Genomic DNA, 15,166 nt, shown 5'->3' on the forward strand with positions numbered 1-15,166 from the left:
AGCAATAGTACACATGCCTTGCTCCTCAGATAAACACAAAGATTTCCATTCCAAATTTTCAGATAGCACTGGAGAATAACAGCCCAAAATGCTGCATGTAGAATGTGTGTGATTTCCAGTACCTCTACCCAAATGTGTGATCATAGAAGGATGAAGGGTCTCAGGCTAATGAGAAAGTTGATTTTACACTATAGTTTTGCTCTACGTTGCCCTCATTTAATTTTATTCTGACAAAAAACATAAGAGGCGCAGGTAAGCAGGGGCAGGTGAGATTACAATAAACACAAGCAGGTTGGGGCATAACAAAAGATAGGTGCCATAATAACTCAGTAGAGGGTGTAATAGTGAAAGAGAGAGATTAAGGAAGAGCTGAAAGGGACAATAGTAAGGCCATGTTCACATCATGTTTTGGCCCTACGTTACACGCTAAACGCGTCCATAGGGCTCCATTAGCGAGTGTCCTTTTGGCCTCCATTGGGCAGCTATACATCGGTATACCTTTTTTTTTTAGATAAGAATAACGAAGTATGCTATGCTATTACGTCCTGAGTGATCCCGCAAAAAAAAGTACGTTGCATGGTAAACATGTTTTTTTTTTTACACATTTGACGGATGACACTGTACAGCATCTGTTACAGGTATATGTTAAAGACAGACTGTTTTCAGGAGAAAACAGCTGCGTCGTTTCAGACGTAAATGCTCCTCGCATTATGCGAGGCGTCTTAGACGCTCGTAAATCTTGAGCTGTGCTTCATTGAGTTCAATGAAGAACGGCTCAAATTACGTTGCAAAGAAGTGTCCTGCACTTCTTTGCCGAGGCAGTCATTTTACGAGTCGTCGTTTGACAGATGTCAAACGACGACGCGTAAATGACAGGTCGTCTGAACAGTACGTCGGCAAACCCATTCAAATGAATGGGCAGATGTTTGCCGACGTATTGTAGCCCTATTTTCAGACGTAAAACGAGGCATAATACGCCTCGTTTACGTCTGAAAATAGGTTGTGTGAACCCAGCCTAACAGTTAATTGGGTGGATGACTTGTGTGCTTGTATACATATTTTGTATTGTTCAGTTGTTGACTGTGTATCTTTCTAAGGGTATGTTCAGACGACAGCGTCCGTAACGGCTGAAATTACGGGGATGTTATCAGGAGAAAACATCCCCGTAATTTCAGCCGTAACGGCATGTGCAGGCGCTTGAACGCCGCGTCCATTACGGACGTAATTGGCGCTGCTTTTCAATTGGAGTCAATGTATAACGGCTCCAATTACGCCCCAAGAAGTGACAGGTCACTTCTTTGACGCGGGCGTCTATTTACGCGCTGTCTTTTGACAGCGGCGCGTAAATATACGCATCGTGTGAACAGACAAACGTCAGCCCATTGCTTTCAATGGGCAGATGTTTGTCAACGCTTTCAAGCCGCATTTTTCGGACGTAATTCGGGGCAAAAACGCTCGAATTACGTCCGTAATTAGTGTGTGTGAACATACCCTAACTTGCCAAGATAAGGTACCATATATAAGAAAGTTTGTTTTTAAAAAAAATTACTACAATCAGGACTCAAAAATAATAAAATTCTGTATAATTAGCACCTGGGGATAGCGGTGATAAAGAGAGTGTGAATTTTTATTCTAACGAAAACCTAAAACCTAGATGATCGTTTATACTACGGATCAAGATTAATATGTCTTACAAACGGGAGATACTATCTTGTGACGTACTAAATTCCTGCCATTTCTTCCTCCCTTCTTTTGGTGTGGAACATTCACTTTTTGCCGTCTGTCCTTTACAGACGACCCTAAATGTTTGTTGTTGATTTTTTTTTTTTTTGCACCTTTAACAAGGGGTTAAGTGACCAGCCCATTTTAGGCCCTAATGACCAAGCTATTTTATTCGTTTTTCTATAGTCGCATTCAAAGAGCTATAACTTTTTTATTTTTTCGTCTACATAGCTGTATGAGGACTTGTTTTTTGCGGGATTAGTTGTACTCTTTTTGGGTGTACATAAGTTTTTTATTAACTTTTATTAACTTTTTTTGGGGGGATTATAAAAAAAAAACTGAAATTCCGCCATTGTTCTATGCGTTTTTAAATTGACGCCGTTCACTGTGCGATGTAAATAACATGGTACCTTTATTCTATGGGTCGGTACGATTACGGCGATTCCTACCTATGTAGAGGTTTTTTATGTTTTACGACTTTTGCACAATAAAAACACTTTTGAACTAAAATTATTTGTATCGTTGCTATCCAGGAGCCATAACTTTTTTATTTTTCCATCAATGTAGTGATTTTTTGGGCTTGTTTTCTGCGGGACGAGACGTAGTTTTGATTGGTATTGTTTTGGGGTGCATGGGACTTATTGATTGATTATGACTTTTTTGGGGGGCAATGGAAAAAAATAGCAATTTCGCCATAGTTTTTTGCGTTTTTTTTTTTTACGGTGTTCACCTTGCGTTTTAAATGACATATTAACTTTATTAATGGAGTCATTACGGTCGCAGCGATACCATATATGTGTACTTTTATTTATTTTTTACACTTTTACTAAATAAAACCACTTTTTACTGTCATTTTTATTATTAATCTTTATTTCACATTTATTATTTATTTCACTAGTCCCACTAGGGGACTTTACTGTGCGATCTTCAGATCGCTGCTATAATGCTTTGGTATACTTCGTATACCAGAGCATTATTGCCTGTCAGTGTAAATCTGACAGGCAATCTGTTAGGACGTGCCTCCGACGCGTCCTAACAGGCATATGTCCAGGGCAGACCTGGGGGCTTTTATCAAGCCCCCAGCTGCAATGACACCCCATCGGAGACCCGCAATTGCATTTGCGGGCCGCCGATGGGTGACAGAGGGAGCTCACTCCCTCTGTAAACAAAGTTAAATGCCGCGGTCGCTATTGATGGCGGCATTTAACGGGTTAAATGGCCGCGATCTAAGTAAACTTCGATCGCGGGCGTTGGAGCAGGAGCTCAGCTGTCATCAGACAGCTGAGCCCCGGCTCTAGCCTGCATGGGAGACCCGTGCAGGACTTAGACTAGGCTCACGTGAAAAGGCGTCAGCCTAGCCTAAGGCCCCTTAGTGACTCACGTGAAAAGGCGCATTGGTGGTCACTAAGGGGTTAAGTATATATAATTTTTTGAAATGCCGAGTATTAGTGGGAGGCGCACTTACGTCTACACCTATGTTCTTCAATACCCTTCTAAATTTTTCAGTATGATCCTAACTAATGTAACATACTGTATTCCGTGTGGTTTCATAAAGTTATACAATGTGTTGCACTACTAATACACGTAATTTCACAAATTCATCTCTTCACCATGTTTTTATCACAAACAGTATAATATAGGGGATCATTATTGTTTGTTATTTTTCCCCTCGTTTTTATAATATTTTTTATAATATTTAATTACAATTTAGTTGTCTATACACCTACTATCAATTGTACACTTGAGTCATGTTCATGAGTTTTCTGGTTGGAGATATGTGAAATGGGCGGGTCTGTGTTACGTTACACATATATATATTGGTATTTAGACACTTATCTTCTCCGAGTCTACATCGTCCTATGGGGAGCGTGCTCCATACGCACGTGATCGGGACTGTCGCTGACCCCGTTCGTGCCTCCTATAGTGCGGTGCGCATGTCCGGAATTCCTGGTACGCGTCTGGAACCCGGATGTGTGCCGCAGCACTGGAGGCCGAATGTGGGGCATGCCACACTTCCGGTCGTGTCGATGGATGTGCACCGAACACCTGTGGACGTAGAAAACAGCTATCAACGTATATTGTAATCACCTGGGGAATATACTATTTAGGGCCCACTAGAGTTAGACACAATACACCCCTTGAGGAAGCGGATATCGTGAAATGCACGTCGGGGTTCAACACACAGGTATCCAGGCTACCAGAGACCACTGATATGGGTAAGGGTATGTTCACACACACTAATTACGGACGTAATTCAGGCGTTTTTGCCCCAAATTACGTCCGAAAAATGTGCCTCGATAGCGTTGACAAACATCTGCCCATTGAAAGCAATGGGCTGACGTTTGTCTGTTCACACGAGGCGTATATTTACGCGCCGCTGTCAAATGACGGCGCGTAAATAGACGCCCGCGTCAAAGAAGTGACCTGTCACTTCTTGGGGCGTAATTGGAGCCGTTATTCATTGACTCCAATCAAAAGCAGCGCCAATTACGTCCGTAGGGTAAGGGTATGTTCACACGACAGCGTCCGTAACGGCTGAAATTACGGGGATGTTTTCAGGAGGAAACATCCCCGTAATTTCAGCCGTAACGGCATGTGCAGGCGCTTGAACGCCGCGTCCATTACGCTGCTGTTTCGTGTGAACAGACAAAGGTCAGCCCATTGCTTTCAATGGGCAGATGTTTGTCAACGCTATCGAGGCGCATTTTTCGGACGTAATTCGGGGCAAAAACGCCCGAATTACGTCCATAATTAGTGTGTGTGAACATACCCTTATCTGAACTACCGATGTTAGGGTATGTTCACATGCTTAACAAAAAACGTCTGAAAAATACGGAGCTGATTTCAGAGAATCAAAAACGTCTGAAAATACAGAGCTGTTTTCAAGGGAAAACAGCCCCTGTTTTTCAGACGTTTTTTGAGCAACTCGCATTTTTCGCTGCGTTTTTCGCTGCGTTTTTTACGTCCATTTTTGGAGCTGTTTTCATTGGAGTCTATGAGAAAACAGCTCCAAAAACGTCCAAAGAAGTTTCCTGCACTTCTTTTTACGAGGCGTAATTTTACGCGTCGTAATTGCCGTACGACGCGTAAAATTACGCGTCGTGGGAACAATACAGCGTTATACCCATAGAAAGTAATGGGCAGATGTTTGACAACGTATTTGAGACGTATTTTCAGACGTAAAACGAGGCAAAAAACGCCTCGTATACGTCTGAAAATAGGTCGTGTGAACCCAGCCTGAGAATGAAATTTGGAGCTTCATTTGAGGCTTTTTTTGAGGCGTTTTTTGAGGCGTTTTTCATAGTGTTCAATGGAAAATCAGCTCCAAAAAACGCCTCAAGAAGTGACATGCTACTTCTTTTTACGGAGCGTCTTTTTACGCTCCGTTATTTGACAGCGAAGCGTAAAATAAAGGCTCGTGGGAACAGAACATCGTAATTCCCATTGAAAGCAATGGGCAGATGTTTGTAGGCGTATCATGGGCATTTTTTGAGTTGTAATTCGAGGCGTAAAACGCCTCCATTACGTCTGAAAAGAGGTAGTGTGCACATACCCTAAGGGTATGTTCACACGACAGCGTCCGTAACGGCTGAAATTACGGGGATGTTTTCAGGAGAAAACATCCCCGTAATTTCAGCCGTAACGGCATGTGCAGGCGCTTGAACGCAGCGTCCATTACGGACGTAATTGGCGCTGCTTTTGATTGGAGTCAATGAATAACGGCTCCAATTACGCCCCAAGAAGTGACAGGTCACATCTTTGACGCGGGCGTCTATTTACGCGCCGTCATTTGACAGCGGCGCGTAAAGATACGCCTCGTGTGAACTGACAAACGTCAGCCCATTGCTTTCAATGGGCAGATGTTTGTCAACTCTTTCAAGCCGCATTTTTCGGACGTAATTCGGGGCAAAAACGCTCGATTTACGTCCGTAATTAGTGTGTGTGAACATACCCTAAGGAGTATTTTCCATGTTGTAGAAATGACCCTCTGGACACTTATGTCCATAATCAAATAGTCTACACATAAGGAATTTATGATACATATGATAACACATTGCCCAATTCATATATCCCCAATACAGGGACGATAATATATTATCCATTATATACCTGGCTAACCTATTTACCTGTGTTTACATTATATAGAGTCTCTCCACTCATGTACCTTTTTAATATGTTCTTTCTTGAATGTATTTAATAAAATGTGCTATTTTTTTTATATATACCTGGCTTTATATACTCTGTTTCCTGTGTGTGTGTGTGTGTGTGTGTGTGTGTGTGTGTGTGTGTGTGTGTGTGTGTGTGTGTGTGTGTGTGTGTGTAATATATATATGTGTGTGTGTGTGTGTGTGTGTGTGTGTGTGTGTGTGTAATATATATATATGTGTGTGTGTGTGTGTGTGTGTGTGTGTGTGTGTGTGTGTGTGTGTGTGTGTGTATATATATATATATATATCATGGAGTTGCCTTTTCATTATACAAGAGAGGTTGTTCCGTAGGGACATTACTTAGCCCACCATTATTTTTGCATTAGGAGGTTATTAATTACTGGATCACTATACAGTGGGATACATCGGAGCCTTCCATTGGAGGTATATACATAGGTATGTACCTTAGACGGAAGTGAAAAACTTAATGTGAACAGACCTTAAAAAATAAGAGCAAAGATAAGAAAGAGTGGGTATGGTAGACTAGGGAAAAAAAGCCGACCTACCCCTAATGAAGGCTGTAGAGCGTCCTTATACAGATGTGTCATCTATCAGTCTAAAGGAGCCATTAACCCCTGAAATTGAGGGGTGCATCAGTTCTTTGACAATTATGAAAGATTAGTAAACTACTTTGAGGGAGGAATAATACTGGGATATCAGTCCACCCTGTAATTAAAAAAAGACAACATTTTAGGACAACGCCAGAAGATGCGATGCAGAGTAATTTTGGCTTTCCATAAGGCTATGTTCACACTGAGTATTTTGCAGGAGGAATATCTGCCTCAAAATTCCGTTTGAGGCAGATCTTCCTCTCCCTGCACGCCGATTTTCGCGGCGTTTTTCGCTCGCGGCCATTGAGCACCGCGGGCATAAAACACCGTGAAATACGCTTTCTCTGCCTCCCATTGAAGTCCATGGGAGGTCAGAGGCGGAAACGCCCTAAGATAGGGCATGTCGCTTATTTTTCCCGCGAGGTAGTTTTACTGCTCGCGGGAAAAAGACACCGACGCCTCCCATTGAAATCAATGGGAGGCATTTTCGGGCCGTTTTTGACGAGCTTTGTGACGCGGTTTCCGCGTCAAAAAACTCGGCAAAATACTCCGTGTGAACATAGCCTAAGAAGGAGCAATTTACCAAGTAAAACAGGTATTCTGTACCATCTGTCAATGAATTTCCTAATAACAGTTAATTGGATGGATGACTTGTGTGCTTGTATACATATTTTGTATTATTCAGTTGTTGACTGTGTATCTTTCTAACTTTCCAAGATAAGGTGCCATATATAAGAAAGTTTTTTTTTTTTTAAAAAATTACTACAATCAGGACTCAAAAATAATAAAATTCTGTATAATTAGCACCTGGGGGTAGCGGTGATAAAAAGTGTGTGAATTTTTATCCTCACTAAAACAGGCGGTATATATTGTGGATGTATCGGTGGGTCCAGTTTGGCTAAAATACCCCTCTGTGAGACAGAAAGTAGCACTAACAAGCAGCGGCTCTTATTATGGCACAGGCGGTTCGCTCACAGGCATAACTTTAAGATCTTGGGCACTAATGCAAAAATTTTAACAATGTCGCCATCTACCATGTGCCATTTCTAATACTGGTGTATTATTATCTGGCAGAAGAGCCTTTGGAACTGCTCAGGCACCAGGACCCAAATCAGGGCTGCCATCAGGGCAGTACGGCTGGTACTGCCGTCAGGGGCCCGGCCACAATGATGAAAAATAGAGGCCCGGCCGCTTCTCAGCTGCTTTAAACTTTTGAATGAGGGCCCCAGCGTTAGTTACTTTGAGAAAGGAGCAGACCTTGCAATGTAATAGGGCCCGTTCCTAACTCTGAAGTAACTAACACTGGGGCCCTGAGAGGACTCACAGAAGAGGAAGATGCAGCATGAGAAGCAGAAGCTCCGTGTGGAGAGAGCCGCCCACCAGACACATCCTTCTCTACACAGCCGACTGGACCTGCAATCTGCTGAGCATACCCCCCCCTCCTCTCCATCATGCTTCCCATTCCTCCTGACCCCACTTGTAAAATATATAATGTATGTTACATTTTTTTAGTTTTTTTTTAGTTTCCCATTAATTTTTTACTTTGATTTTTGCAATCGCGGAAAAGATGGCGCAGTTTTTTATATAAAAATTGCGGCTAAACCGCGTGATTTGTGCCACAATTACGAAAATTGCATTAAAAAAAGGCTATATTCTCACAGTGCGGTCAAATCAAGTTTTTGCCGTGCATTTGGAATAATTGTGGGAAAAAAATGGGATTTGACTGCACTGTGTAACTAGGCTAAGGCCTTATTCAGACAGCCATGTTCAGTCCATGATATACCTAGCGTGTATCGGCTGTATTTCCCAGGCGGACCACAATTCAGGGAGCCGGACTCCTAGCATCATAGTTATCAATGCTGCTAAGAGTCCCTGCCTGTCCGCGGGAATACTGCCCCATACTGTAATGATGCTTTCAGTATGGGACCGGGGACAGTATTCCCACGGGAAGGGAGGGACTCCTATGATTATAGATAACTGTGATGCTAGAAACCCGGCTCCCTGAACTGTGGTCGATCCGGGAAATATGGCCGATACACGGTCCTTATATCACAGACCGAACATGGGCGTCTGAATAATTTACCTTCCTCCTATTTTTGGTGCTTATTGCGCACTGAAAATTTACTACAAATTACAATTTAAGGCAATATTCAGACCAACGTGTGTGAAATCAGAAGTAAATAACATCCGTTTTCCCCCTGAGGAAGCACACACCGCGAAACGCGTGTTGGGGTCCTATACATGGTATCCAAACTTCCATGTGTATCAATATGGGTAAGGTTCTTGGAATTTTTTGTGACTTCTTGGCTCTTCTATAAATCTTTCTAAGAATATCTATGACTACTATGTCCACACTTGATAAGCACTTTATGAAGATTTAGCTACTTCCGAGTTTCCTACCACCCAATTCATATATCCCTACTTTTAGGATGCACACTATATTGCTGTAAAGATATAGGAAGTCTGTTTTTCATGTTAGGGTATGTTCACACGGCGGGGGTCCGTAACGGCTGAAATTACGGGGATGTTTCAGCCTGAAAACATCCCCGTAATTTCAGCCGTACCGGCATGTGCAGGCGCTTGAACGCCGCGTCAATTACGGCCGTAATTAGCGCTGCTATTCATTGGAGTCAATGAATAGCGGCTCCAATTACGGCCAAAGAAGTGACAGGTCACTTCTTTGACGCGGGCGTCTAGTTACGCGCCGTCATTTGACAGCGGCGCGTAAACATACGCCTCGTGTGAACAGACAAACGTCTGCCCATTGCTTTCAATGGGCAGATGTTTGTCAGCGCTATTGAGGCGCTATTTTCAGACGTAATTCGGGGCCAAAACGCCCGAATTACGTCCGTAAATAGGCCGTGTGAACATACCCTTACAAACTGAAACACTATAGAGTCTTCTTATCCATTTTGTACCTTCTTAAATCATGTCTGTCTCATTTATGTGATTAATAAAATTTGTTATATTTTTATATACACGGCTTCTATACTCCGTCTTTTTCTTTCTGTTTAAGCAGGTTTTATTCTGCAGATTTTTTTTATTTTTTTTTAAACGCAAGATAAATTGACATGTAGCATATTCTCAAATACACACCACAGGTCAATTTTTGTGCAGAAAAAAACTGCGACATGTAGATGAGATTTCTTGATCTCTTTTACTTTGCTGGTACTGTATTACATTGCGGAGTTGCCGCACAAAAATACCCGTGACAAGTTTGAACGTAATAAGCATCGTGTGCATTTGGCCTAACAGAGTTTTTTCTAACTCACCCTAAGGCCCCGTTCACACATGTTGGATTTGATACGGTTTCCGATGACATGCCATGCATCCCATGCATATGAGTTTTCCGCAACCCAGTTCACATGCTACGAAAAACTTTCCACGTGTATTTTTGTCGGCATCATGAAAAGAAATCCACCACAGCAATAAGTAGCATGCGACTTATATTACATGGAAAAGCCGAGGATAAGCAACTTTGAATGACAATGGGACTCAGACCTTGTTCACACAGTTTTTTGCAGGCAGAAAAATCTGGCTCAAAATTCCTTCAGGCTTTCTCTGCCTCCCATTGATGTCAATGGGAGGTCAGAGGCAGAAATGCCCGAAGAAAGGGCATGTCGCTTCTTCGGTCCTCCCTTGGCCTCCCATTGAACGCCTTTGCCTCCCATTGAAATCAATAGGAGGCGATTTCGGCAGTTTTTTGCTGCAGTTTACAACGCGATTTCCGCGGCAAAAGATGCGGAAAAAAAACTGTGTGAACAGGGCCATATTCTCGTGTGGATCTGCTACCCGCTTGTGGCACATCTGCGTCAGAAATCAAAGGGAAAGCCTCCGATTTTTGCTGTTGAAAAACACATTGAACTTTAATGGCAACGTAAGAACGGAGCATTAGTGCTCCTTACATACTCACAAGCGCTTCCCCCTCCCTTAACCCGTTAGTGACCGGCCCATCGTGTTTCTACGTCGGTCACTAACGGGCCTTATTCCGATGCCATAGACTTTTTACGTCGCGGCATCGGAATAAGTTTACAGAGCAGGGAGATGTCAAATCTCCCTGCTCTCAGCTGCTAGAGGCAGCTGAGGGCTGGGAGCGTCCCTGCTCTGCCGTGTGAGATCGATATTAGTATCGATCTCACACGTTTAACCCCTCAGATGCGGTGCTCAATAGCGAGCACCGCATCTGAGTGGTTTTGGAGAGAGGGAGGGAGTTCCCTCTCTCCCCCACCGACACCCGGCGATACGATCGCCGAGTGTCTGTGTCTCTAATGGCAGCCGGGGGTCTAATAAAGGCCCCCAGGTCTGCCTGGAGTGAATGCCTGCTAGATCATGCCGCAGGCATGACCTAGCAGATGCCTGTCCGTGTTAAACGGACAGGCAGTAATACACTGCAATACAAAAGTATTGCAGTGTATTACAATAGCGATCGCAGAATCGCATATTATAGTCCCCTAATGGGACTAGTAAAAAAGTGAAAAAAAAGTTTAATAGAGTTAATTTTAAAAAAAATGTGACAAAAAATGAAAAACCCAGCTTTTCCCCTTACAAAATGCTTTAATATTAAAAAAACTAAATAAAGTTAAAAAGTTACACATATTTGGTATCGCCGCGTCCGTAACGACCCCGACTATAAATCTATTATATTATTTAACCCGCACGGTGAACGGCGTAAAAAATGTAATAAAAAACTATGGAAAAATTGCTGTTTTCTGTGAATACTGACTTTAAAAAAATGTGATAACAAGTGATCAAAAAGTCGCATCTACTCCACAATGGTACCAATAAAAACTACAAGTCGTCCCGCAAAAAAAAAGCCCTCATACAACCGTATCGGCGAAAAAATAAAAACGTTACGGCTCTTCAAATATGGAGACACAAAAACAAATAATTTTGAAAAAAAAGCGTTTTTACTGTGTAAAAGTAGTAAAACATACAAAAACTATACAAATTTGGTATCGTTGCAATCGTAACAACCCGCTGAATAAAGTTATTTATACCACACGGTAAACGGCGTAGATTTAGGAGGCAAAAAAGAGAGGCGAAATTTCAGATTTTTTTCTATTCCCCCCCAAAAAAAAGTTAATAAAAAGTTAATCAATAAATAATATGTACCTAAAAATGGTGCTATTAAAAAATACAACTTGTCCCGCAAAAAACAAGACCTTATACAGCTATGTCGATGCAAAAATAAAAAGGTTATAGCTCTTGGAATGCGACGATTGAAAAACGTAAAAAATAGCTTGGTCATTAAGGTCCAAAATAGGCTGGTCATTAAGGGGTTAAGACTCCCTTCACATCATGTTGTGGCCCTAAGTTTATCGTGTACGTCAGGAAATCTCCTAACGTTCAGTATAAACAATGTAGACGATAATTCACATGGCTCCATTATGTCCTTTTAGCCTCCGTCAGGGTGATAGACGTCGATTGACCTTATTCTTGAAGGATGGAATAGCGTAGTAGACTTTGCTATTCCATCGAGAGATTCCACAAAAAACTGAATACCGCTCCTGACATTAGTATGTGGACAGTGATGTCAGGAGCTTCCCAATGCCAGAGTCCCCAGGCAGACCATCACATGTGCTCTGCCTGTGGACTTTGTCCCTGGGGAAGCTCCTGACATCACTGTCCATATATGTAAAGTGATGTCAGGGGATTCTCCAGGGCCGGAATCCCTGGCCAGAGCGTTGCCGACGCTCCGGCCGTGTACTCAGGCTTTGCAAAGCTTCTGACGTCACTTTACATATATGGACATCAGGAATAGCGCCATAGTCCCTGGGCAGAGCGCTAGTAGAAGGCTCCAGCCCTGGGAAAGCTTCAGACGTCACTGCCATTCATGGACAGTGACTTCAGGAGTTTCCCCTGGGCCATTCCCCGGGCGACGTATCCCACTGTATGTGTAATGGCAGGAAGGAGGTGATGGGAAAGTGAGCCCTAATCTACCCACCGCCCTGTCCCTGCCTACTTGCAACGACCCGCCCTAGGCGACGGGGTACAACTGGGCGGCGGTCCCTACGCTGTCTAAGTGCACGGGAAAACAAACAGGGAACACGCAAGGGAAGGGGCAGTAGCCACGGAACGCCACGAGGAAACGGAGCGGCGAACGAACAGTCAGGACCAGGACGAAGTGAGTACACCCAAGCGGGCACGGAGACCGAAGAAAACCAGGGGCAAAGCAAAGCAGGTCAAGCGGAACTGCAGCAAGGCAGAAGCACGGCAGAAGCAGGCTGGAGCAAGCAGCAGTGAGGCCAGGAATCCAGAAGAATTACAAGCACTGAGGGAGAGAACAGGGCAGGTAATAAAGGACAGGGGGCGGAGCTAACTCCGACAGACCAGGCCGCGATAGGCTCTCCCACTCCTGAGCCTGCCACCCTGGTTGGTGGGAGATGGTGTCAGTCGAACAGGTCTGGCCTCAGGTGTGGATTGATTAATCCCAGGAGTATACCTAGACGTAGTACCTGGCAGATCCCTAACAGTATGCCATACAGTCGGATACAATTTGGCTAAATAGATCAAAATCCAGAGCATTAACCAGTCACTGCCTGCTCCATGGTTTAGTTCACTGCAATTGAAATCAGCACCAAAATCAGTTATTGCGCATAACGTACAAACGTGAGCGCCACACTTTCCGTTGCCCACCCTCGGCAATGGAGGGAGGGGGGCCCAGACATCTTGGCTGTACGGGGCCTAGAAATTCCTGATGGTGGCCCTGATCCAAGTACAACCGACACCACTGAACCGACTATAACCACGCCACTGGGTCTGTCCACCTATTACTTTGGTAGCCATTCATTTAAATCAATTGATTGCTGTGGTTATCAGAAACCAAACTCATATCGACCAGCTGAACACCGCCGTAGCTCTCATAATAAAGGGGTTGTCGGTCTGTGACGAGACAGGATATCACCGACATTGGGAGCAAGTAGTATCCAGTCCCTTTAAGAATATAAATAGTTTGTACCAAAGACTTCTTTGTACCTTAGAGAACAGACATCTCCTATTATATTGTAGAATTTTACACAGCATAGAGCAAAACAAGACTTCAGATCCGTAATTTCCCTGAACAATATATTGTGTGTACATAATTGTTTGAACATAATAAACCCAAGAAGAATTTCAGTAATTCACTCTGAACTAAACTATCCCCATTACTTTTTATTTTTTCTTAAACCACCAAATGTTCTCATATCTATTTGTTGTCAGAATTGTCATCACTAAACTGCGTACATGGTTAGGTTTTTTTCATTATTAATAAAATGGTTTGCATTAGTCATCAGGGGAAATGAATACTAACATTTGCTAATTTTTTCACCAGATGCTAATAACACATTTGATATCATAGACACTGTAAATTCCCCTTTACACACATTTTTTTCATTGCGTATTTCCCCAAGTATTTTTGGTGACGTTTTTATTTTGTAACATTTTGAACATGTGTTTTTTCTGGCATTTTTGAAGTTCTTTGTAGAAGCCTATGGGAAGACACCAGAAAAAAAAAACGCCATAACCAGAGCATGCTGAGTTCACTTTCCCCAAAAACAAACCAGAACGCTTTGTATAAAGCTTTTTCATATTTTACTGTAGACTTTAAAGTAACATATTGTATAGTACATAAAGTACTAAAATACGTTTTCTGTTTAAGTCGTAAAGGTAAGCCTTTAAAAAAAAAAAAAGCCTAAAGAAACACTAAACCCAGACCATTCTGTGTCTGGAAATAAATGCCTCTGACCACAAAATTGCCTGAAAAAGGACACAAATTGCCTCAAAAAGGATCCAGCTAATAACGATCACACTTAAAGAGGCTCTGTCACCAGATTTTGCAACCCCTATCTGCTATTGCAGCAGATCGGCGCTGCAATGGAGATTACAGTAACGTTTTTATTTTTTAAAAACGAGCATTTTTGGCCAAGTTATGACCATTTTTGTATTTATGCAAATGAGGCTTGCAAAAGTCCAAGTGGGTGTGTTTAACGTAAAAGTCCAACTGGGCGTGTTTAAAGTAAAAGTCCAACTGGGCGTGTATTATGTGTGTTACATCTGGGCGTGTTAACTACTTTTACTAGCTGGGCGTTCTGACGAGAAGTATCAATCACTTCTCTTCAGAACGCCCAGCTTCTGGCAGTGCACAGACACAGCGTGTTCTCGAGAGATCACGCTGTGACGTCACTCACTTCCTGCCCCAGGTCCTGCATCGTGTCGGCCACATCGGCACCAGAGGCTACAGTTGATTCTGCAGCAGCATCGGCGTTTGCAGGTAAGTAGCTACATCGACTTACCTGCAAACGCCGATGCTGCTGCAGAATCAAAGGTAGCCTCTGGTGCCGATGTGTCCTCGCTGGTCCGACACGATGCAGGACCTGGGGCAGGAAGTGAGTGACGACACAGCGTGATCTCTCGAGAACACGCTCTGTGTCTGCACTGCCAGAAGCTGGGCGTTCTGAAGAGAAGTGGATGATACTTCTCGTCAGAACGCCCAGCTAGTAAAAGTAGTAAACACGCCAGGATGTAACGCACATAATACACGCCCAGTTGGACTTTTACTTTAAACACGCCCAGTTGGACTTTTGCAAGCCTCATTTGCATAAATACAAAAATGGTCATAACTTGGCCAAAAATGCTCGTTTTTTAAAAATAAAAACGTTATCTCCATTGCAGCGCCGATCTGCTGCAATAGCAGATAGGGGTTGC

The sequence above is a fragment of the Rhinoderma darwinii genome, chromosome 3 (genome assembly GCF_050947455.1).
Source record: "Rhinoderma darwinii isolate aRhiDar2 chromosome 3, aRhiDar2.hap1, whole genome shotgun sequence".
In the NCBI taxonomy this organism is placed as follows: domain Eukaryota; kingdom Metazoa; phylum Chordata; class Amphibia; order Anura; family Rhinodermatidae; genus Rhinoderma; species Rhinoderma darwinii.